General features: G+C 45.6%; 2 protein-coding genes across 2 annotated transcripts in view; one reads left to right on the top strand and one right to left on the bottom strand.

Moving 5' to 3' along the window:
* The window catches only part of LOC120928939 (P2Y purinoceptor 2-like), a 64306-nt gene extending 59332 nt beyond the window's left edge, over positions 1-4974 (bottom strand). The window contains exon 1 of the mRNA XM_040340048.1: positions 4818-4974. The gene's annotated coding sequence lies outside the window, so the exon portion shown is untranslated. The remainder of the gene's footprint in view (positions 1-4817) is intronic.
* FCHSD2 (FCH and double SH3 domains 2) overlaps positions 4965-23519 on the top strand; it is a 382474-nt gene continuing 363919 nt past the window's right edge. The window contains exon 1 of the mRNA XM_040339308.1: positions 4965-5153. The gene's annotated coding sequence lies outside the window, so the exon portion shown is untranslated. The remainder of the gene's footprint in view (positions 5154-23519) is intronic.

Here is a 23519-nt window from a genome sequence, read left to right as displayed (position 1 = left end):
AGGCGTCCCTCAGGCATATTGTGTCGCAATGTCCGGACCCCTTACTTAGCCCAGATCTGCAGGTCCAGTAGGAAGCCTAGGTGTGATAAAGAAGGGTTCCCCCATAGCGGAGTGTGAGGCCTCGTACACACGACCGAGTTACTCGTCGGGCGAAACACATCGTTTTCCTCGTCGAGTTCCTTGTTAGGCTTGTCGAGGAACTCGACAAGCTTGCTTTGCGTACACACTGTCAAGACAAAATCTCCTCGTTCTCAAACGCGGTGACATACAACACATACAACGGCAGGGGAAGTTCGATTCCACTTGCACAACTCTTGGGGCTGGTTTTGCTAATCTCATGTGTTTGCGTGTTAAGTAAAAGTTTGTTAAGGGACGATTTGCACTTTTCAGTCTGTTACAGCTTGAAAAATTTGTTATCTCCATTACAAATGCTACTTTTACTCCTGTCTCATACTTTATTCTGAGCAAGCGCGGGTTTATTAGCATACACACGCTCGAGTTTCTCGTCGGAAACCAGCCCGACCAGGAACTCCCGTCGAGGAAATAGAGAACTTGCTCTAAGTTCTTCGACAGTTTCCTTGATGAAAAATGTACACACGACCGGTTTCCTCTGCAAAAAATCTCTCCCACCAAATTTCTTGATGGATTCTGCCGAGGAAACCGGTCGTGTGTACGAGGCCTGAGGGGACACAGTATCAGGGTCATTAAGATATAAAGTAGCCTGTCTCCAAACGACTTTATTATTTAAATTTCATTATTATTAACGCAATCTTATTTTACTTAAATATAAAAAAGGATTATTTTGTGAAATTAATATTACTTAAATACAAAGAGGACAAAGAGAAGGCCAATTTATTAAATGCTTTCTTCAGCTCTGTGTATACAATGGAGCATGGGGGAGCTCATGTCCATAATGGGGGTGGGAGTGACAAAGCCCCAAATCCACAATGGCTCAAAAGTGATATGGTCCAGAAATATTTAGACAGAATAAAGGTGGATAAAGCACCTGGACCAGATGGCATCCACCCACGGATCCTAAAAGAATTGAGCTCTGTAATTTCAAAGCCACTGTATCTAATATTTAGGGACTCATTAAAGCGGGGGTTCACCCGCACATAACACTTTTTCCCCTTAGATGGATGCTCGTTTTGTCTAGGGGAATCGGCTAGTTGTTTTAAAATATGAGCTGTACTTATCGTTTACGAGATGCATCTTCTCCGCCGCTTCCGGGTATGGGCTGCGGGACTGGGCGTTCCTATTTTGATTGACAGTCTTCCGAGAGGCTTCCGACGGTCGCATCCATCGCGTCACGATTTTCCGAAAAAGAAGCCGAACGTCGGTGCGCAGGCGCAGTATAGAGCCGCACCGACGTTCAGCTTCTTTCGGCTACTAGTGACGCGATGGATGCGACCGTCGGAAGCCTCTCGGAAGACTGTCAATCAAGAAGGAACGCCCGCTCCCGAAGATCCATACCCGGAAGCGACGGAGAAGATGCATCTCGAAAACGGTAAGTACAGCTCATATTTTAAAACAACTAGCCGATTCCCCTAGACAAAACGAGCATCCATCTAGCATCCATCTAAGGGGAACAATTGTTTTATGGGTGAACTCCCGCTTTAATGACAGGAATAGTACCACTGGATTGGCGTAGAGCCAATGTGGTGCCCATATTTAAAAAGGGAACAAAGTCTTTACCAAGTAACTATAGACCTGTTAGTCTAACTTCTATAGTTGGGAAGATACTGGAACGAATAATAAAAGACCACATGGATGAGTTCTTGCTGGAAATAAACTATTTAAGCAGCAGACAGCATGGATTCATGAAAGACAGAAGTTGTCAGACAAACCTGATTTGCTTTTATGAAGAGGTAAGTAAAACCTTGGACAGAGGAGTAGCTGGGGACGTGGTAAATTTGGATTTTGCAAAAGCATTCGATACAGTTCCGCACACACGGCTCATGTGTAAGGTAAGGTCTACAGGATTGGAAATATCAATTTGTAAATGGATAGGAAACTGTCTGAAAGACAGAATTCAGAGAGTCGTGGTTAATGATTCTTACTCTGAATGGTCCAAGGTTATCAGTTGTGTACCCCAAGGTTCAGTGCTGGGACCCTTACTTTTTAATATATTTATAAATGATATTGGGTCTGAGATCAAAAGTAACATTTCTGTCTTTGCAGATGACACCAAGCTATGCAGTGGAATAACGTCCTTACAAGATGTCGCCAATTTACAAGCCGACCCCAATGCTCTGTCTAATTGGGCGACTAAGTGGCAGATGAGGTTTAATGTAGATAAATGTAAAGTTATGCACTTGGGGGCTAAGAATATGCATGCATCATACATACTAGGGGGAGTACAACTGGGGGGGTCTGTAGTGGAGAAGGATCTGGGGGTTTTAGTAGATCATAAGCTCAATAATGGCATGCAATGCCAAGCTGCGGTTTTCAAAGCGAGCAAAGTCCTTTCTTGTATAAGAGAGGTATGGACTCCAGAGACAGAGATATCATTTTTCCCCTGTACAAATCATTAGTAAGACCTCATCTGGAATATGCAGTTCAGTTTTGGGCCCCAGTTCTCAAAAAGGATATCGGGGAGCTGGAGAAAGTGCAGAGAAGGGCAACCAAACTGATATGAGGCATGGAGGAGCTCAGCTATGAGGAAAGATTAGAAGAACTAAATCTATTCACTCTGGAGAAGAGGAGAATAAGGGGGGATATGATCAACATGTACAAATATATAAGGGGTCCATACAGTGAACTTGGTGTTGTTATTCACTTTACGGTCATCACTGAGGACAAGGGGGCACTCTTTATGTCTAGAGGAAAAGAGATTTCGTCTCCAAATACGGAAAGGTTTCTTCGCAGTAAGAGCTGTGAAAATGTGGAACAGACTCCCTCCAGACGTGGTTCTGGCCAGCTCAGTAGATTACTTTAAGAAAGGCGTGGATACTTTCCTAAATGTACAGAATATAACTGAGTACTAAGATTTGTAGGTAAAGTTAATCCAGGGAAAATCCGATTGCCTCTCGGGGTTTCAGGAAGGAATTTTTCCCCCTGCTGTAGCAAATTGGATCATGCTCTGCTGGGGTTTTTTGCCTTCCTCTGGATGAACTGTGGGTATGGAGTTGGATGTATGGGATTGCATTGTGTTTTTTTTTTTTGTTTTTTTTTTGTGGTTGAACTGGATGGACTTGTGTCTTTTTTCAACCTGACTGACTATGTAACTATGTAACTATGTAACTATGTAATCTGGAGAAAAAAAAACTTTGGCTTTTCAAATGCATCCCTTTAACAAATGTTGAATTGATATATTAACTGCAAAAGCCCAATCAACATTTATCGGTGCCAAGAATAAAAACTTTCTTCTGCGGTGAGGTTGGTGATGAATAATGCCGCGTACACACGATCATTTTTCGGCTTGTAAAAAACTACGTTTTTCAGCCTCTAGAAAAAACATTTTTTTTTTTAACTTAATCATTAAAACGATGTTGCCTACACACGTTAGTGAAAAAAAAAATGCTCTAGCAAAGCGCAGTGACGTACAACACGTACGACGGCACTATAAAGGGGAAGTTCCATGCGGATGATGCCACCCTTGGGGCTGCTTTTGCTGATTTTGTGTTAGTAAAAGACGATTCGCGCTTTTCTGTCCGTTACAGCGTGATGAATGTGCTTACTCCATTACGAACGGTAGTTTTACCAGAACGAGCGCTCCCGTCTCATAACTTGCATCTGAGCATGCGCTGGTTTTTCACGTCGTTTTAGCCCACACGCGATCATTTTTTTACAACCCGAAAAACGACATAGTTTAAAACGTCGTTAAAAAATAGAGCATGTTCGAATTTATTTATTTTTGTCGTTTATCAGAACCCGAAAAATGCTGTGAAGCCCACACACGATCATTTTATATGACATTTTTTAAAAACGTCGTTTTTTACAAGCCGAAAAATGATCGTGTGTACGCGGCATATGGCTGGGGCATATTGTAAAAGATGACATTTTCTTAGGCTGCATTCACACCTAAGCGACAAAACGCCTGAAGCGCGACGCTCGATACGCTGGAGGGGCGAATTTCCATTGATGTCTATGAGATGGTTCACATCTCACGACGAACGCCGAAACGCTGTACGCCTGCCGCCTGAAAACAAGTCCCGGACCCTTTTTTCAGGCGGCATTGGCGTTCGGGCATAGACATCAATGGAAATCATTTGTAAAAAAAAAAAGTAAACAAATCGCGGCAAAATACGCTGCGTACGCGGCGTTACAATGTGAATGCAGCCGCCTGACGCCCCACGCTACTGCAGCCTGCAATACGCTGGAGGGGTGATTTAACATTGTCGGCTATGGAGATGGTTCACATCTCCACGCCGAACGCCGAAACGCCGTACGCCTGAAGCTCAAAACAAGTCCCGGACCCTTTTTTCAGGCGGCTTTCGGCGTTCGGCATAGCCGACAATGTTAAATCACCCCTCCGGCATATTGTAGGCTAAAAAACGCTGCGTTTTGTCGCTGCAAATCACGGGACAAAACGCCGCAATTTGTCGCGGTACAATACGCCGCATTCAGGTGTGAATGCAGGCTAGGGCAAATCTGCAAAATCTGGGACTTTTTCCTATAACAGCTGCCAGCATTTTAAGAAAGTATATATAAATAAGAGAGGTAGTTGGTCTTTGAAGAAGGGAGTTATCTGTTCAAGCTAGAAACTGTTACCATAAATACCATGTATTTTTAATCTCTTCACTAAAGTAATTTTTGTGCAAAAATGCCATCTCCTTTTTCTATAAATAAGAGAAATATAGATAGAGGGGACCTACCTCCCATCCCAGCAAGCTCCGAAGGACAGTGAACTTTTGCAGACAAGGTTGTGCGGTGTCCAACAGCTCTGCATAAACATAGAAGTTGATCATTCACCTATAATTAAATTGAATCACTGACACAGAGCTCCACCTTCCCGTGTCTGTACGAGGATGTGTAGTGAGTGTACACACACCGGGGACAAGGACTTTGTTGCTTAATATCACTAGTACTGTGATTGACTTCATCAAGTATCTGTCCTCTGATGCAGCCTGTGGCAGGAAGCCTACAAAGCCATTACAAGGAAACCAGGGACAGAATTTCCACTAGTTTACAGATTTACTGTCATTATAAAGGTAAGTGAATGGGGCTCACCTGTCATTGTAAAAAGAAATAGACTGCAATTGCTGGGACTTAAAGTGAAACCTCTGTTAGATTCACCAATGAACGAGATCATTTTTAAAGATCTATTGCAGGTATATAAAAACAGGTTTATGGTGGATCCAAATCCAGAGCATGTGTTTTAATTTTGGATAGAGGTGGAAAAGGGTTAGAACCCCTGCCAATTTGTTGCTGCCTGTGTTCCTGCTAGCAAGATAAACCCTCTCCTATTAAGAGAAATGGGGGGTACAGCACACTTAAAGGGGTTGTAAAGGTTAGTTTTTTATTTTCTAAATAGGTTCCTTAAAGCTAGTGCATTGTTGGTTCACTTACCTTTTCCATCCATTTCCCTTCTAAATGTTTTTTTTCTTTGTTTTCTTTGTCTGAATTTCTCACTTCCTGTTTCTCCTCAGTAAGGTGTTCAGTAAGCTGTTCTAAATTACTTTCCACCGCTCAGATGATGGTGGAAAGCTTACTGAGGACAAACAGGAAGTGAGAAATTTAAACAAAGAAAAAAAACGTTTAGAAAAGAAATTGAAGGAAAGGGTAAGAGCCGGTTCACACTAGGGCGGCACGACTTCGGGGGCGACTCGGCCAGGCGACCTGAAGACGACTTCTAAGGTGATTTGCAAAATGACTTCTGTATAGAAGTCAATGCAAATCGCCCCGAGTCGGCCCAGAAGTCGTACAAGAACCTTTTTCTATATCGGAGCGACTTGCGTCGCTCCTATTAGAACGGTTCCATTGACTACAATGGGACGCGACTTGTCAGGCGGCTGTGTCGCCTGACGAGTCGCCCCAGAGTGAACCAGGTCTAAGTGAACCAACAATGCACTAGCTTAAAGGAACGTATTTAGAAAATAAAGGGCAAACCTTTACAACCCCTTTAATAGTGCCTCCCCATTTCTCTTTCTTTTGTGTATCCACCATACACTTTCGGGTTCTTTGTTCAATACGTTTTTTTTTAGGTTATACAATTCAGTGGTGGCCTGTGCATTGAGGGCGCAAGGGCGCAGCCCCCCTATCCTTGCTGTCTTTCCCCCATGCCTGGCACCTTCAGGATGCCGGGTGCATAAATTCCAATGGCGGGGATGGGCGGTATGTGTTTTTTGAAGCTAGAGGCTCTAACAGGCTTCAAAAAAGGGTGCACTCTCTGAGCCCCGATCCCACCCAATTGTGTGACGATAGCAAATACATTTTTGCTATTTTTCAGACTAACGTTCCTCCCGGCCAATCAAGAGGCAGGCCGTGAGACCCGTTTGCCATTTGGCCAAAGCGTCAGGCCTCCTACACACGACAGAGTTTCTCTGCAATAACCAGCAAGAAACTTGCTGGGAGATATTTTTTTGCCGAGGAAACCGGTCGTGTGTACATTTTCGTAGAGGAAACTGTCGAGAAACTCGACGAGCCAAAAAGAGAGCAAGTTCTCTATTTCCTTGACGGGAATGGAGAAAATTGGCTTGTCGAGTTCCTCGACAGCCTAACAAGGAACTCGACGAGCAAAACGATGTGTTTCACCCGTTGAGTTCCTCGGTCGTGTGTACGAGGCTTTAGGCGACCCTATTGGATCGCCTGACGTGGGAGGAGCGGACACCGGAGCTGATGCTTGCACCCAAGGAGGAGAGGAGACCACAGCCCCAGCCTTAGATCAGGTAGGGGCTCGCTGCCCAATGGGGGAGCTTTATCAGTCCCGCACCATGGGCCGGGGGGGGGGGGGTTGCCAGCCGCCATTGTTATACATACATACAAAGTGAGACGGTAGTGTACAAAATAACATTACATAGGACAGTATGTAAACTACATCAGGCACAGGAACAGTCTTGATAAATCATGAAATGCGTGAGGTTTAAGCAATATAGTACGAAACTCAAAGAAATTCAATGACAGTGACAATATCTACATTATTAAGTATTGACCCAGGAGGACCACAGTTTTCATGAACGATCAAACTTATCTATCATACCAGCGAGCAACAATAAGATTTTTTCATATTCATAAGTAAGGATAATAGAAGTAACCCCTTCGGACGGATTAGGGGAAAAGTCTTTCTTCCAGTGTCTGGTTATTACGGTTCTGGATGCCAACAGTATATGGGCAACTATGAAGCAAAAATTAGGTGGAACGTTTTTAAATTCGAAATTTAGAATGGCTAAGGTCAAGTTAGAAGCAATTAGGATACCTGTAACGGAGGAGATAAGGCCAACCACTTGGTTCCGGAGGCTTATGAGACTCTTCCAAGACAAAAGAGTATGGTAGAGGTTACCTACATGACCACAGTTGCACAAACTTAGGCCCCGTACACACGTCCGAGTTTCTCGGCAGAATTCAGCCAGAAACTCGATCCGAGCTGAATTCTGCCGAGAAACCCGGCCGTGTGCACACTTTCGGCCGAGGAAGCCGACGAGTTCCTCGTCGAGCCAAATAGATAACATGTTCTCTATTTCCTCGTTGTTCGAAGAGGAAAGTTGGCTCGCCGAGATCCTCGGCGGCTTCACACAGAACTCAACGAGCAAAACGATGAGTTATGCCCGTCGAGTTCCTCGGACGTGTGTACGGGGCCATAGAGGCGATTGGGAGGGATAAAGTTGAGCTACTCAATAGGGTGTCTCCCTGGTTCTTTGGAGCAGCGCTAGGATACATCCCTTTTGGGACACCAACCTTATACTCTCATATTGCTATCATCTTTCAAAGTGACCATCCACTCATCTTTATTGTTCCAGGTCACTCTTTGGTGAGAGTGAAGAAAAGAAAAAGGCGCACCAGCCTAGTGTGTTACCGTTATAACAATTTAATGGAATAAAAAACTACTACCCTGTTTCCCCAAAAATAAGACCTACCCTGAAAATAAGACCTAGCGTTATTTTCCAGGAGGGCTGCAATATAAGCCCTACCCTGAAAATAAGCCCTAGTTAAAAATGCTTGTAAAATCCTATAATCCACTCTATTACAGTATTATATAATGTACAATGTGTGTGTTTCTGTAATATAATTGCGGGGGAAGAGAGCTCCGGCGGGTAACAGAAGCACAGAGCGGCTCTATAACAAAGGTATTTGGCACAATTATATTACAGAAACACACACATTGTACATTATATAATACTGTAATAGAGTGGATTTTAGGATTTTACTAGCATTTTAACTCAGTTCACACTGAGGATTCCTGACAGGCAGGGAGGGAGAGGGGGAGAGAAGACATCACATTACATCACCCCGAAAATAAGCCCTACTGTGTCTTTTGTTGGCATAATTAATATAAGACCCAGGCTTATTTTTGGGGAAACACGGTAACAAAGAAAGCAGCATAGAAAATGTGCCAAAAACGGTAACAAAGGCCTTGCTGCCCTTCATGGATGGGGAATATCCTGGTGGCAAGAGAGAGGGAAGAAAAGAAGAAGGCGCACCAGCCTAGTCTGTTACCGTTATAACAATTTAATGGAATAAAAATGGAATAAAAAACTACTAACAAAGAAAGCAGCATAGTAGGCTTATCAAGAACGCTGTGGTGGATACCCTTTGAACCACACTCCAAATGGGGGGATGAAGGTGTGTCACTGCCGGCTGACGCGAGGCCAAATAACCTCTTCATCAGAGCCCAGAAGACTGCTGGGCTCTGATGAAGAGGTTCTTTGGCCTCGAAACGCGTCAGCCGGCAGTGACACACCTTCATCCCCCCATTTGGAGTGTGGTTTGAAGGGTATCCACTACAGCGTTGTTGATAAGCCTACTATGCTGCTTTCTTTGTTAGTAGTTTTTTATTACATTTTTATTCCATTAAATTGTTATAACGGTAACAGACTAGGCTGGTGCGCCTTTTTCTTTTCTTCCCTCTCTCTTGCCACCAGGATATTCCCCATCCATGAAGGGCAGTAAGGCCATTGTTACCGTTTTTGGCACTTTTTCTATGGAACACTGACTGTTGGACAATCCACTCATGCGCAGGAGTATTTGTTTTTCTGTGTTCTAAAGTACTGTTTTTGGTGACATCACATTTTGTGTTTCATTTTCTATTTCTCCTAGAGAGTAGCATCATGGGGACTGGAGGTCAGGGAAAGTATTGAGTTTTCACTGAAACAGAAAGAGAGGAAAAATCTTACAATGGAACAAGTATTCAAAGATTAGTGTCTAAGGGCCAGATTCACAGAGCAGATACGCCGTTGTATCTCCTGATACGCCGTTGTATCTGTGTTTCTATCTATGCGACTGATTCATAGAATCAGTTACGCATAGATATCCCTAAGATCCGACAGGTGTAATTGTTTTACACTGTCGGATCTTAGGATGCAGTACCGCGGCCGCCGCTGGGGGGAGTTAGCGTCGTAAACCAGCGTCGGGTATGCAAATTAGGAGTTACGGCGAACCACAACGGATTTTCGCGTTCGCTACGTCGCCGCTAGTCTAGTTTCCCGTCGCAAATTTAGTCGTCGTTTTGGGTGCCCTAACTTTAGTCAGCAATCGTATTGGTGTCTAAAGTTTGGCCGTCGTTCCCGCGGCGAAATTTAAAATTTAACGTTGTTTGCGTAACACGTCCGGGAATACGGAAGTACGCTACGCGCATCGCCGTTCGGAAAAATGACGTCACGGCGCGCAAAGCACGACGGGAATTGCGAAACGGAGCATGCGCAGTAGGTCCGGCGCGGGAGCGCGCCTAATTTAAATGGCACACGCCCATTTGAATTGGCCCGCCTTGCGCCGGAGGCCGCCGGCGTAGTTTTCATCGCAAGTGCTTTGTGAATCAGGCACTTGCGATGAAAACTTGCGGCGGTGTAACGTAGCTACGATAAGTTAAGCCGCCGCGATTCTACGTGAATCTGGCCCTATGTTCTCTCACTTCCTGTTGTATGTATGTGACAGGAAGGGAAGAGATATTTCACTGATGGGACACAGATAGACTTTTCCAAGTCTATCCAAAGCAAGAATAGAATATGTTGTCCGTAGATATACTTTAACCGCTTGCCGACCGCCTAACTTACGGTAGCTATAGAGCGGCAGAGCGGCTCTCCTGTGCCAGATCACATATCTAGTATGTGATCTTGCACTTCCTGGTAGGGGACGCATGTGCACACGGCACCGGTCGCGCAGCTGTGCTGTGATTTGACACAGCACAAGCCGATCAGTGGGTGCCGGCCAATGGATGTCCGCTGGCACCCGCTGATCGACGAGGAGAGACACAGAACAGAGCTCTGCCTATGAAAACAAGGCAGAGCTTTGTTCCGACAGGGCAAAAGTGATGGATTTTGTGTCCTTGCATAGCAGGGAATAAAATCCACCACCTCCCAAAGTAAAAGCAGGACACATAGTGCACACACACACACTGGTTAGGCACACATTTAACCCTTTGATCGTCCCCTGATGTTAACCCCTTCCCTGTCAGTGTCATTAGTGCATTTTTTCTTAGCGCTGATCACTGTATCCGTGTCACAGGTTCCCACAAAGTGTCAGTTAGTGTCAGACTGTCCTCTGCAATATTGCAGTTCTGCCATAAGCCACCGATCACTGCCATTACTAGTATAATAAAGTAAATAAATAAATATTCCAGTAGTTTGTAGACGCTACAACTTTTGTGCAAACCAATCAATATACGCTTATTGGGATTTTTTTTTTTACCAAAAATATGTAGGAAAATATTGGCCTAAATTTAGGAAGAAATTCGATTTTTTTTTTTTTTAAAAATTATGTGATATTTTTTATAGCAGAAAGTAAAAAAAGTTTTTTTTGTTGTTTTGTTTTCATCAAAATTATCGTTCTTTTTTTGTAGCACAAAAAAATAAGAAACCCAGTGGTGATCAAATACCACCAAAAGAAAGCTCTATTTGTGGGAAGAAAATATATTGCATGTTCACTTAATTGTCAGTTAAAATAACGCAGTGCCGTATCGCAAAAAATGACCTGGTCATAAAGAGGGGTGACTCTTTCGGAGGTCAAGTGGCTAAAGAAGAACTATGGCCTCCCTTTGGAAAACAACTGCATCTGCTCTTACAGTTTTCTTAGTCGCCTGTAAAGTCCAAAATAACATTGTTCCAGCTGTGAGGCTAATGTGCCTGTGCACAAGCACACACACACAGACAGGCATGACCACTACTGCTAAGCTGACTATTTAAACCTGAGCTCTGCACAAGATTACTACCACTTGCTGCCCACGCGGCATAGCTAAATGGCTAGTTCTGGGATGCCGGCATATGACCGCGCCCTGCTGTGTTCATGCCTACCACGCGCGCCTGCGTGCTGCGGACAATGCTGATTACAGATTGAGGTAAAGAGACAAGCAGTGGCTCTTTACCATATGCTCAACTGTGTCCAATCACAGCTGATCACGGATGTAAACAGGAGCCGGTTATCGGCACTCAGGCTAACACCCTGAGGAGAGGAGAAGAGAGACAATAACCAGCTTCTGTTAAAGGATATGTACATTGATAATAAGGACACTGATTATCAGTGCAGTCCCAACAGTGCTGCCAATCAGTGCCCACCAGTTCTGCCAATCAGTGCCCATCAGTGCCTCCTCTTTAGTGTGACCTAGTCTTTATTCATTTATTCAGTAACAAAAAAAAAAAACAGTTGTGAATAAATACCTCCAAAAGAAAGGTCTATTTGTGTGAAAAAATGTCTAAAAATGTTGTTTGGGGAAAGTGTTGCATGACCGCGCAATTGCCATTCAAAGTGTGACAGCGCTGAAATCTGAAAATTGCCCAGGTCAGGAAAGGGGCGAAAGTTACCAGTAGGCAAGTGGTTAATGGTCTTCAGTCTTGCTCCTGTTTTCCTGATCCTGATACTTATGCTGACCCTGCTATTGACCTGGCTTCCACCTGCCCTACTTTCAGGTTAACCTTGACAGCTTATGTCCGGTGCCTAGCTCTGATTCCAACCTCAGCCTGGGCTTCTGTCCAATATTCTGTCCATCGGTTTACAAATTACCGCCTGCTCATTCCTGGCCTCTGCTCATTCCTGGCCTCTGCTTATTCCTGGCTCTGATCCTTTCTATGATTCGGTGCCTTCTTTCTCGACTGTTACAACAAGACCCGGCATGTGACTCTGGAACCACCAGCTGTACTCCAAATTCCAGTCTCCAATGCCTGTACCAATGTCTGTACCAATGTCTGTACCTTTCCATCCCCCTACAGACCCTGTCTGATTTTCCAAGGGTGCTGCTCAGGTACTGTGCAAAAGGCCACTCTCATCATCTTGGGCTCTGCATACCCAAACGTGACAGTTGGCAACAATGCTGCACTGCTCCTGAATTCAGAGCAGAGTTGCCACTTTCATGTAACTGGGGTAAAAAAATATTGCTGGAGGTGTGGTGTTCCACCGCAGTTTCAGAAGACTTTAACTTGTCAGTCATCACCCAGCCTCACAAAGTCCTATCCAGGGGCGTACCTAGAGCATTTGGCACCAGGGGCGGATCCAATATCTGGCACCCCCCCCCCCACGTTAAAATGTAAAAACACCCCACTGTGCCCCCTGCATACCTCTGCATCCTTCAATATCTTTTTGTTACTACTGTGTACCCCTCTCCACAACTGTACCTCTGGACCACTTTACATTGCACAGCACCCCGCACCTCTGGACCACTTTACATTGCACAGCACCCTGCATCACTGGACCCCTTTACATTACACAGCACCCTGCATCACTGGACCCCTTTACATTACACAGCACCCTGCATCACTGGACCCCTTTACATTACACAGCACCCTGCACCTCTGGACCTCTTTACATTACACAGCCCCCTGCATCACTGGACCCCTTTAAAATTACACAGTACCCTGCATCACTGGACCCCTTTAAAATTAGACAGCACCCTGCATCACTGGACCCCTTTACATCTCACAGCCCCCTTCACCTCTGGACCCTTTTACATTACACAGCACCCTGCACCTCTGGGCCCCTTTACATTACACAGCCCCTGCACCACTGGACCCTTTTACATCACATAGCCCCCTGCACCTCTGGACCCCTTTACATTACACAGCACCCTGCACCTCTGGACCCCTTTACATTACACAGCACCCTGCATCACTGGACCCCTTTACATTACACAGCACCCTGCATCACTGGACCCCTTTACATTACACAGCACCCTGCATCACTGGACCCCTTTACATCTCATAGCACCCTGCATCTCTGGACCCTTTTACATTGCACAGCACCCTGCATCACTGCACCCCTTTTACATTACACAGCCGCCTGCACCTCTGCACCCTTTTACACTACACAGCCCTCTGCACCTCTGGACCCTTTTACACTACACAGCCCTCTGCACCCTTTACATTACACATCACCCTGCATCACTGCACCCCTTTTACATTACACAGCCACCTGCACTTCTGGACCCCTGCATGTTACACAGACCCCTCTTCAGTGCAGACACCCCCTCAGTGCAGACCCCTTTTTTTAAATCGGGATGGTGTCACCTCTCTAGCGGGTGTCACCCAGGGCGGACCGCACCCCCCTAGGAACGCCTCTGGTCCTATCCACTACTTTCTAGATTGAAGCAGGACATTTGTTGCTGAAACTCTCCTACTTATGGCTCCAAAATTTGCCAGGTGTTTTACCTATCCACCACTCTAAACAAAATGGGACAAAACATTTTGGATTAGATTTGCTTTAGGCACCTCAAAAGGCAAAAATGAAGAATTTACACTTTGGCCAAATTTTGGTCTACCTCCGCTCTTCTGAATTCATCCATGGAAATTCGAAGCAGGAATATAAAGGAGAGGCAATCCCAGTCTGTTAAACCAGACGGAATCTGTATGAAAACATAAAGAAAAGAACCAGGAGCCAGATTCACAGTCGAGATACGACGGAGTATCTCAGATACGCCGTCGTATCTCTCAGAGTATCTATGCGACTGATTCATAGAATCAGTTACGCATAGATATCCCTAAGATCCGACAGGTGTAATTGTTTTACACTGGCGGATCTTAGGATGCAGTACCGCGGCCGCCGCTGGGGGGAGTTTGCATCGTAAACCAGCGTTGGGTATGCAAATTAGGAGTTACGGCGATCCACGACCGATTTTCGCGTTCGCTACGTAGTCGGTAGTCAAGTTTCCCGTCGCAATTTTAGTCGTTATTTGACCTGCCCTAACTTTACACAGCAATCGTATTGCTGTATAAAGTATGGCCGTCGTTCCCGCGTCGAAATTTAAAAATTAACGTCGTTTGCGTAAGCTGTCCGGGAATACGGAATTACGCTACGCGCGTCGCCGTTCGAAAAAATTACGTCACTGCGCGCAAAGCACGGCGGGAATTTCGAAACGGAGCATGCGCAGTAGGTCCGGCGCGGGAGCGCGCCTAATTTAAATGGCTAACGCCCATTAAAATTACGCGGGCTCACGCCGGATGGTGCCAGCGTAGGTTTTCATTGCAAGTGCTCTGTGAATCAGGCACTTGCGATGAAAACTTGCGGCGGTGTAACGTATCTACGATACGTTACGCCGCCGCAATTCTACCTGAATCTGGCCCCAGGAGACTTACAAATAATTTATTGATCTCCGAATTGACAAAGACGCGGAGAAACTGTAGGGATAGGTCAGGTTTGTACTTGTAGGAATGGAAAATTTGACTCACTTGCCGTCGTATCCTTTGAAGAATGTCATAGAACTGGTTTGGGGACAATCAATTTTATAGGAGCTAATAAGCCTGGAAGTTCTCCAAATATCCATGAAATTACTTCACTTACTCCCGGCTTGTGTAAGACACGTGTGTTCTCATCGTGGCTTGTTAGAATTAAATGCTAATAGTATTCAAGGTAGTTGCATATTTTAGGCCTAAATACCAATCGCTTCTTCTTAATGTTAGACACACCCTGATGAAGCGCATACCCAGTTACTCGTTTTAAATGGATGTAAAACCTTATTTATTGTTTCTTAGATATATATATATATATATATATATATATATATATATATATATATATATATATATATATATATATATATATATAATAAAGGTGAAAGCAGTTAGCCTAAAGTAACCTTTTTGCTTCCACATAAAATAATAAATAGAATGCCCAGACTGAAAAGAACATGGGTTAGGGTGACCACATTTCCAAACTGCAATTCAGGGACAATTTTGTCAGGGATCGGGGGGGGTGTTGAATGTAGTTTCGGGGTTGACGGGATTTTGATGGCGAGCGATTTGTCGGGTTGGAATTGGTGTTTTTGGCACTTATATCGTCCCAATACAATGCTTGGAGTGTATTTTTATTATTACATTGTAATAATAGACTCCCTCAGTATGGCGGCCCCTTCTACAAACTATAGACCCCCTCCCTCAGTACGGACCCCCCTCTACTAACTATAGACCCCTTTCCATCAGTGCAGACCCCCTCTACTAACTATAGACCCCCTTCCCTCAGTATAGACCCCCTCCCTCAGTATGGACCCCCCTCTACTAACTATAGACCCCCCTTCCCTCAGTATAGACCCCCCTCCCTCAGTACGGACCCCCCTCTACTAACTATAGACCCCCTTCCCTCAGTATAGACCCCCTCCCTCAGTATGGACCCCCCTCTACTAACTATAGACCCCCCTCCCTCAGTACCGACCCCCCTCTACTAACTATAGACCCCCTTCCCTCAGCACGGACCCCCCTCCCTCGGTACGGACCCCCCTCTACTAACTATAGACCCCCCTCCCTCAGTACGGACCCCCCTCCACTAAAGTATATACCCCCTCAGTAAAGACCCCCCCCCACCAAATATAGACTCCCCTCCCTCAGTACAGACTTCCCCCTTCAGAAAACTAAAAAAAAAAGCATCAATTGCCGCCACTGTGCCCATCAAACGTCAGCCACTGTGCCCATCAAACTGCAGCCACTGTGCCTATCAAACGTCAGCCACTGTGCCCATCAAACTGCAGCCACTGTGCCCATCAAACTGCAGCCACTGTGCCCAAACGTCAGCCACTGTGCCCATCAAACGTCAGCCACTGTGCCCATCAAACGTCAGCCACTGTGCCCATCAAACGCAGGCGCATGGCGCTCGCATGTCACTTTTTTTATGCCTATTAAAGCCTATGGCTCTAATCAGGTGCTTCAAAAAAATACCCTGCCACTGTAATTCTGGCTCCCGGTGCCCGAAAAGGGGCCAGGCGCCTGAATAGGGGGTGGCAGTGGTGACAATAGCTAGATTCATGCAATGCATGAATCTATCTATTGGTGATAGAGGGATGGCAGGAGAGAGGGGGTGGCGCCTGTGCGCTCTTTATGGACGCACCGCCACTGATTACATACATTAAAGGGAGTTTACTAAGACTGGAGCAGCTGTGCATGGCAACCAATCAGCTTCTAGCTTTCATTTCCAAAGCTTAACCAAACAAGCTGAGGCTAGAAGCTGACTGGTTACTTTACACAGCTGCTCCCCTCATTCTGCTAAGCAGCAAGCATTTTACAAGAATTGTAGGCATTTAGAATGCATTGAGTTACATAACCTGGCAAAGTTACAAACACCGAAAGGCCTCATTTAATAAACAGCAATGCAGAATATACAGTAATAAGCAATGATTATATGCACAAGGACAGAAGCCCATCAGATGTAGCTGATGACAATGTAAAATACAGTTTGATTGGCTGCTATGGATAACAAGTAACAACACTTGGCACATGGCTACACTCACAAAGCAATCTAATACAAGTGTACTGTATGGCTTAAATGTGCAATCCTCTGGACCTTGTATATCAGATGTGTACAGTGTATAGCAGAGACACTCACCTGGGGAACTTCATACAGCATTGTAATCTGGATGAAGGGCTCAAGCAGAAGAAGCTGTGACAGGAGATCTCCCTCTTGTGCTGTTCCATCAGTCACTCCCGATTCCTACACAGGCACAGTGTGAGCTGCCAGCCAACTTAGCCAAGGAAGTGATTGCAGTGTCCTCCTGCACTGCATCGCTGCACTCCCTGCCACTTCCAGTCCAGGGACAGCAGTCACAGAGGAGGAAGGGCAAGCCTATGAGGCCCTGGTCCTCAATGCAAAGCCCAGGCAGCCGTGTCCATCCTGTCAGAGACACAGCCCCGCCCCTGCTCTCCACTGGAGTTGTCACATCCTCTCCTCGGCAGACAGTAATCCAGCGTGTCTGAGCCGCTGGATTATTGTCTGTGGGGCTTCCCCTGCAGAGTCCTGACAGACAGCCTCATCCAGCATGGCAGAGTCTGGAGAGCGTTAGGCGCGGAGGAGGAAAGTTAACAAACTCCTCCTCCGCTTTGCATGCTGGGGAGAGTCGGGCTGTGATGAAGTCACTGGTTGTTAGATGCCAGGCGGCCCTAGCAACAAGTGACCAGAGTCTCAGGTGGAGCGGAGACAGAGCGAGCGCCAGCGCTACTGCAGGGTTTGCTCACTCTGTCAATTCCATTCCGGGACACTCTATTGTCCCGGAATGAAGGTGCCTGGGACCCAGGACAGACCTGCTAATTGCGGGACTGTCCCGGGCAATCTGGGACACGTGGGCACCCTAACATGGGTAAACCAGAACATTGCTGCTAGCAGGGTAGGTGAACCCTCATCCCAATACAGTAAAACCTTGGTTTGAGAGTAACTTGGTTTGAGAGCATTTTGCAAGACAAGCAATTTTTTTTAATACATTTTTAGCTGGATTCAGGTAGGGCGTCCTAACTTTGCGGCGGCGTGGCCATTGCATTTACACTACGCCGCCGTAAGTTAGCGAGGCAAGTACCTGATTCACAAAGTACATTTACGGCGTAGCGTAAATGCGGCGGGCGTAAGCGCGCCTAATTCAAAATAGGCTGAGGGGGCGTGTTTTATGCTAATTTGGGTTGACCTGACTTGATTGACATTTTTTTGGAACGGCGCATGCGCCGTCTGCCTACATATACCAGTGTGCATTGCGGCTAAGTACGCCGCACGGTCCTATTGATTTCGACGTGGACGTAATTGACGTAAATCCCTATTCACGGATGACTTACGCAAACGACGTAAAATTTTCAAATTTCGACGCGGGAACAACGCCCATACTTAACATTACTATTCCAGCTATTTTATGGAATAACTATAGGCCTGATAATGCGTTACGTAAACGGCGTATCTGTACTGCGGAGGCCGGGGCGTACGTTCGTGAATAGGCGTAAGTAGTGATTTATATATTCTACGCCGACCGCAATGGAAGCGCCACCTAGCGGTCAGCCTAAAAATTACACTTTAGGATACGAGGGTGTAAGACACTTAGGCCGCTCGTATCTGAGCCTAATTTAAGCGTATCTGGTTACCAGAATACGCTTGAATTAGCGTGGGCGCACATTCAGACTTAGGCTGGCGTATCTACTGATATGCCAGCCTAAGTCTCTCTGAATCTGGCTATTTGACTTCATATACAAGCAATGTCTTGATATAAGAGTAACGTCATGTCACAACTGAGTATAAAATCAAAGAGAAGCTCCTCTAAGTGTAGCAATATGGTTACATTTAATGAAGGTACAACATTTAGAAACTCACATGGTCGATGATTAAAACAGTCACATCTAAGTATGTAGGCATCCGGGGTAAAGCTGTCCACATAGGCCATTCTCCTCACCGCCATTGATGTCGTACCTTCCACGCTGCGCTACACGAGTGGTTCAAGCCTTTCAGATCGCTCTACTGCAGGGTAGTCTTCCCAGTCATGATTGCAGACTGACAGCGGTGAGAGCCTTCAGTGAGGAGGCCGGTCTATGTGGAACCCCCCCCCCCCCCAAAAATTACTTTACCTCAGAGAACCCCTGCTCATATTATTTGTTGGGGGTCAGTGGCAACAAGACCCATTACAATGATGGTCAGGAGGAAGAATGCCTTCTTATAGTGGTGGTCAGAATGCCACTTTTATAGACAGCTTAACCACTTAAGGACCCCTTCACGCCGATATACGTTGGCAGAATGGCACGGCTGGGCACGTGTCTCTTTAAGGCCCAGCCGTGGGGTCACGAGCGCGCCGCAGGCGACCCGGTCCAAAGCTCCGTGACCGCGCCCGCGGGATCCAATCGCCGCCTGTGTCCCACAATCGGTCACCGGAGCTGAAGAACGGGAAGAGGTGTGTGTAAACACACCTTCCCCGTTCTTCACTGTGGCAATGTCAGTGATCGTCTATTCCCTGATATAGGGAAAGACGATCACTGACGTCACACATCCAGCCCCTCCCCCCTACAGTTAGAAACACATATGAGGTCACACTTAACCCCTTCAGCTCCCCCTAGTGGTTAACTCGTAAACTGCAATTGTCATTTTTACAGTAATCAGTGAATTTTTATAGCACTTTTCGCTGTGAAAATGACAATGGTCCCAAAAATGTGTCAAAATTGTCCGATATGTCTGCCATAATTTTGCAGTCACGAAAAAAATTGCTGATCGCCGCCATTAGTAGTAAAAAAAAATTATTAATAAAAATGCTTTAAAACTATCCCCTATTTTGTAAACGCTATAAATTTTGCGCAAACCAATCGATAAACGCTTATTGCGATTTTTTTTTTCCAAAAATAGGTAGAAGAATACGTATCGGCCTAAACTGAGGAAAAAAAACTTTTTTTTATATCTTTTTTGGGGATATTTATTGTAGCAAAAAGTACGCTCTATTTTTGTTTATAGCGCAAAAAATAAATACCGCAGAGGTGATCAAATACCACCAAAAGAAAGCTCTATTTGTGGGGAAAAAAAGGACGTCAATTTTGTTTGGGAGCCACGTCGCACGACAGCGCAATTGTCAGTTAAATTGATGCAGTGCCGAATCGCAAAAAGGGGCCAGGTCCTTTATCTGCATATTGGTCCGGGTCTTAAGTGGTTAAAAAGCTGATGTTGATGGCTTTTACCGAGTAGCATTGGAGACAGCATTATACAGGCATCTTAGGATGGAAGGAAAATAGGCCAAAGCTCAAGAAACCCCTACCAAACTTTGGAGGAGCCTTAGGCCTCGTACACACGACCGAGTTTCTCGGCAAAAACCAGCAAGAAACTTGCTGGGAGATATTTTTTTGCCGAGGAAACCGGTCGTGTGTACATTGTCGTCGAGGAAACTGTCGAGAACCTCGACGAGCCAAAAAGAGAGCAAGTTCTCTATTTCCTTGACGGGAATGGAGAAAATTGGCTTGTCAAGTTTCTCGACAGCCTAACAAGGAACTTGGCGAGCAAAACAATGTGTTTCGCCCGTCGAGTTCCTCGGTCGTGTGTACGAGGCTTCAGGGTCCACAGAACCCTTGTTGAAAATGGCTGAGCCCAATGCTGAAAGGTGTGATAAAGAGTGTCACAATAAACCATATCCTTAGGAACACCCTCCTTTCACAATGCCTATTGCCCACCAATCATTGTGGCACACTGGTACACTTTGCAAGACCCAAATAAACCAGTTTCTACCATGAAAGGGCAAGTGGTTGTGTTTACCCTTCAGTTCCCCAGACCTCCCCTGTGCTGACCATGTGTTATCAACGCAATCTATTACTGTCAACTGATAGCAGCACTGGAAGCATTTGCTCCCTTTCTCTGAAAGTTATCAGTTCAGCCATCCAAGGTTATGTAAGGGGGGGTTGGGGGGGTGGTCTGTCCTTCACTGGAGACCCTAATGCCCTGTACACATGGCCAGTTTTGCTGACATGCCAAAACCCAACGTTTTTCCCAGCGTAATTCCTCTCAAGCCTGCCTTGCATACACAGGTTCAGTCAGAAAAACACTTGACTTGACCAAAGCACGGTGACGTCCAAGATGTACGAAGTCACTATAAAGGGGACGTTCCATTCAAATGGCGCCACCCTTTGAGCTGCTTTTGCTGATCCTCGTGTTAGTAAAAGTTTGGTGAGAGACGATTCGCGCTTTTTAGTCCGTTACAGTGTGACGAATGTGCTATCTCCATTACGAACGCTAGTTTTTCCAGAACAAGCGCTCCCGTCTCATACTTGATTCTGTGCATGCGCGTTTTTTTCCCTTTGGAAAAGCATACACACGAGCGGTTTTCGCGCAGAGAAAAAGACGGCCATGAAACCCGAACGTCTGTATACTTACCTGTCGCCGTGGAAACCCGCGCATGCTTGAAATGACTTTGACGCATGCGCGGTAGCTTCCAAGGCATAGGTAGGGTGTAGCAAGATGGCGGCGGCGGAATTGAATGTGACGAGCGCATGCTCGTCATAGTCGATGACGTCACCGCATTTGTGCCATTCAAAAGAACAGCGGTTCTTTTGAATGAAGTGTGTGTAGACTCAGCCGGAAAGAGATTCTTGCCAAGAATCTCGTCAGGAAAAATTACGTTTTTTTCCTGACGAGTTTCTGGGTCGTGTATACAGGGCTGAAGTTGTGCAGGTAAAGTAAAGTGTGTCACATCCACACCTTAGTAAATTGCTCTGACTTTTTACCTTTTCCTAAGTAGTTAGCCATAAAGTACACCTGTCATAAAAGAATAATGTAGATTGCCATTCGGACCTCTCTTTGAAAATGTTAATTTTCTGGCTTTGGCTTCATTTCCAACCTGGTACATATATGGAGATAAGGAATTTTGACACTTTCATGACAATCATTTACAGTTTGCTTGTTCTGAATCTTTGCAAAAGGAAGTCAGCAATTGGGGCTCCTGTACTTCCCCTATGACAGGGGTACTTTTAATGCCCCCTGCACCAGGGCCGATCCTAGGGTCACAGGCGCCTGGGTGCAGAAATATTTCTGGCGCCCCCACATGGTCGTTGTCATTTTACTAACTCCTCCCCTTTATATCTCATTATACATCACATCTGTAGATGGACTAGGCGCAGGAATGGGCAGGGGCTGTGTATCCTATGCAATCTATCATGCCATAAAACATCTAGAGCAGGGGCAGCCCAGAGCACGTGTAAAGGGATGCTGGGGATGCCATCCCCCAGCACACTGAACACTGTGACTCACCTCGATTCTCTCTCTGTGCAGCCTGAGATAGAGATGTGAGTTGGAGGCATTCCAACTGGAGTTGGTGGAGACAGTGCGGGATCCAAGACTCCCAGTGTAAGGAATTCATTCCTGCACATCAGCACTCAGCAGCCTCTAGAAACTAGAACTCTCATGTCAGGAAGAGGAGCGGCCCCTCCCCCGAGCAATGTCAGGCTCGACGGGCTGCCCTATGCTCACACATCAGTTCTGGACGGACACATACCTATGCTCAGAACACTAGTTTCCGGAAGGACACGAACAAGGAGAGAAGGAGGAAGGGGAAAGCTCTGGCACTTCAGCGCCCCACCTCTGCAGGCGCCTGGGTGCAATGCACCCTGTGCACCCTGCCTAGGATCGGCCCTGCTCTGCACCCTACCTGACATACTGTATGATGTAACAAAATCTGAGGTTATGCCTCGTACACATGACCAGTTTTCCCGTCGAGAAAACTGCCATTTTTTAGTATGGTCGGATGTATGCTCCACAGCAGTTTTCCTGACGAGAAAACTGCCCGCAAAAAAATTTAAACCTGCTCTATTTTTTCTTATACAAAGGTAATACTTTATTTATCAACACCGTCCATGCCATTACGGAGGGGACCACAGGTTTTTCCCATGAAAGAATAATTATTTTGCGTGCATAAAAAAAAGTAAAGTAAGTAGTGTACGGATCAACATTGTAGGTGCTAGCGGGTTGATCTGGCCCAATAAACAGATGTCAATGACCGACCGGCAACCTTACACATTGTACAACCTCCAACCAGAATTGTTGAATGGCCATACGATGCCAAAATATATGCATGGAATCCACTCTAGGAGAGGCGCATCTCCAGCAGTTTGATTATTGTGTGGGAAAAATTCTCACCAATTTAGCAGAGGTAAAAAAAATTCTATGGAGAAATTCATATTGTATGAGATGATATTGTGTTGACACCAATCCATAAAAAGTAGGTCCTCACAGGTCATCCCAGTCGTCAGCGTCTAATTGTGGGAAATCAGTCAACCATGCATTGCGGCAAGATGAGAGAATCTTAGGTTTATCTATGAATAACTGTTTATATGGTGGATAGGATTTTGGTTGAGTCACCTTCTCTGAGTAAGAATTTCACTCTCTCTATTTGAAGGTGAAGAGAGAGAAAGAGAGGAGTAATTTATTAATGAGGATTACTATACACAGTAAACAGGTTTATATTATAAAACCAATATGATAAAAGCACACTTGTCAACATATGAATAATGTCCAAGCAATGTTATCATAAACGGCGCTGGTGTTGGTAGTTAAATGTGACTGAATAATAGTTTTTAAAGTTCAGACCAACTCCACATACTGAAATAGGAATAAATCCATTGATAAAGTGTAGCACACTGATAGGAAAGTCCGTAGGTGATAAAGGATGAAGAATTGTCAGCAAGCACCATCCACCATCAATTCAAACCTTCACCACGTGGGAAAGACGATCCCCCTTTGGGGTACAT

The sequence above is a fragment of the Rana temporaria genome, chromosome 2 (genome assembly GCF_905171775.1).
Source record: "Rana temporaria chromosome 2, aRanTem1.1, whole genome shotgun sequence".
NCBI lineage: Eukaryota > Metazoa > Chordata > Amphibia > Anura > Ranidae > Rana > Rana temporaria.
Note: the sequence above shows the minus strand (reverse complement) of the source record. Positions and strands in the feature narration are given on the sequence as shown.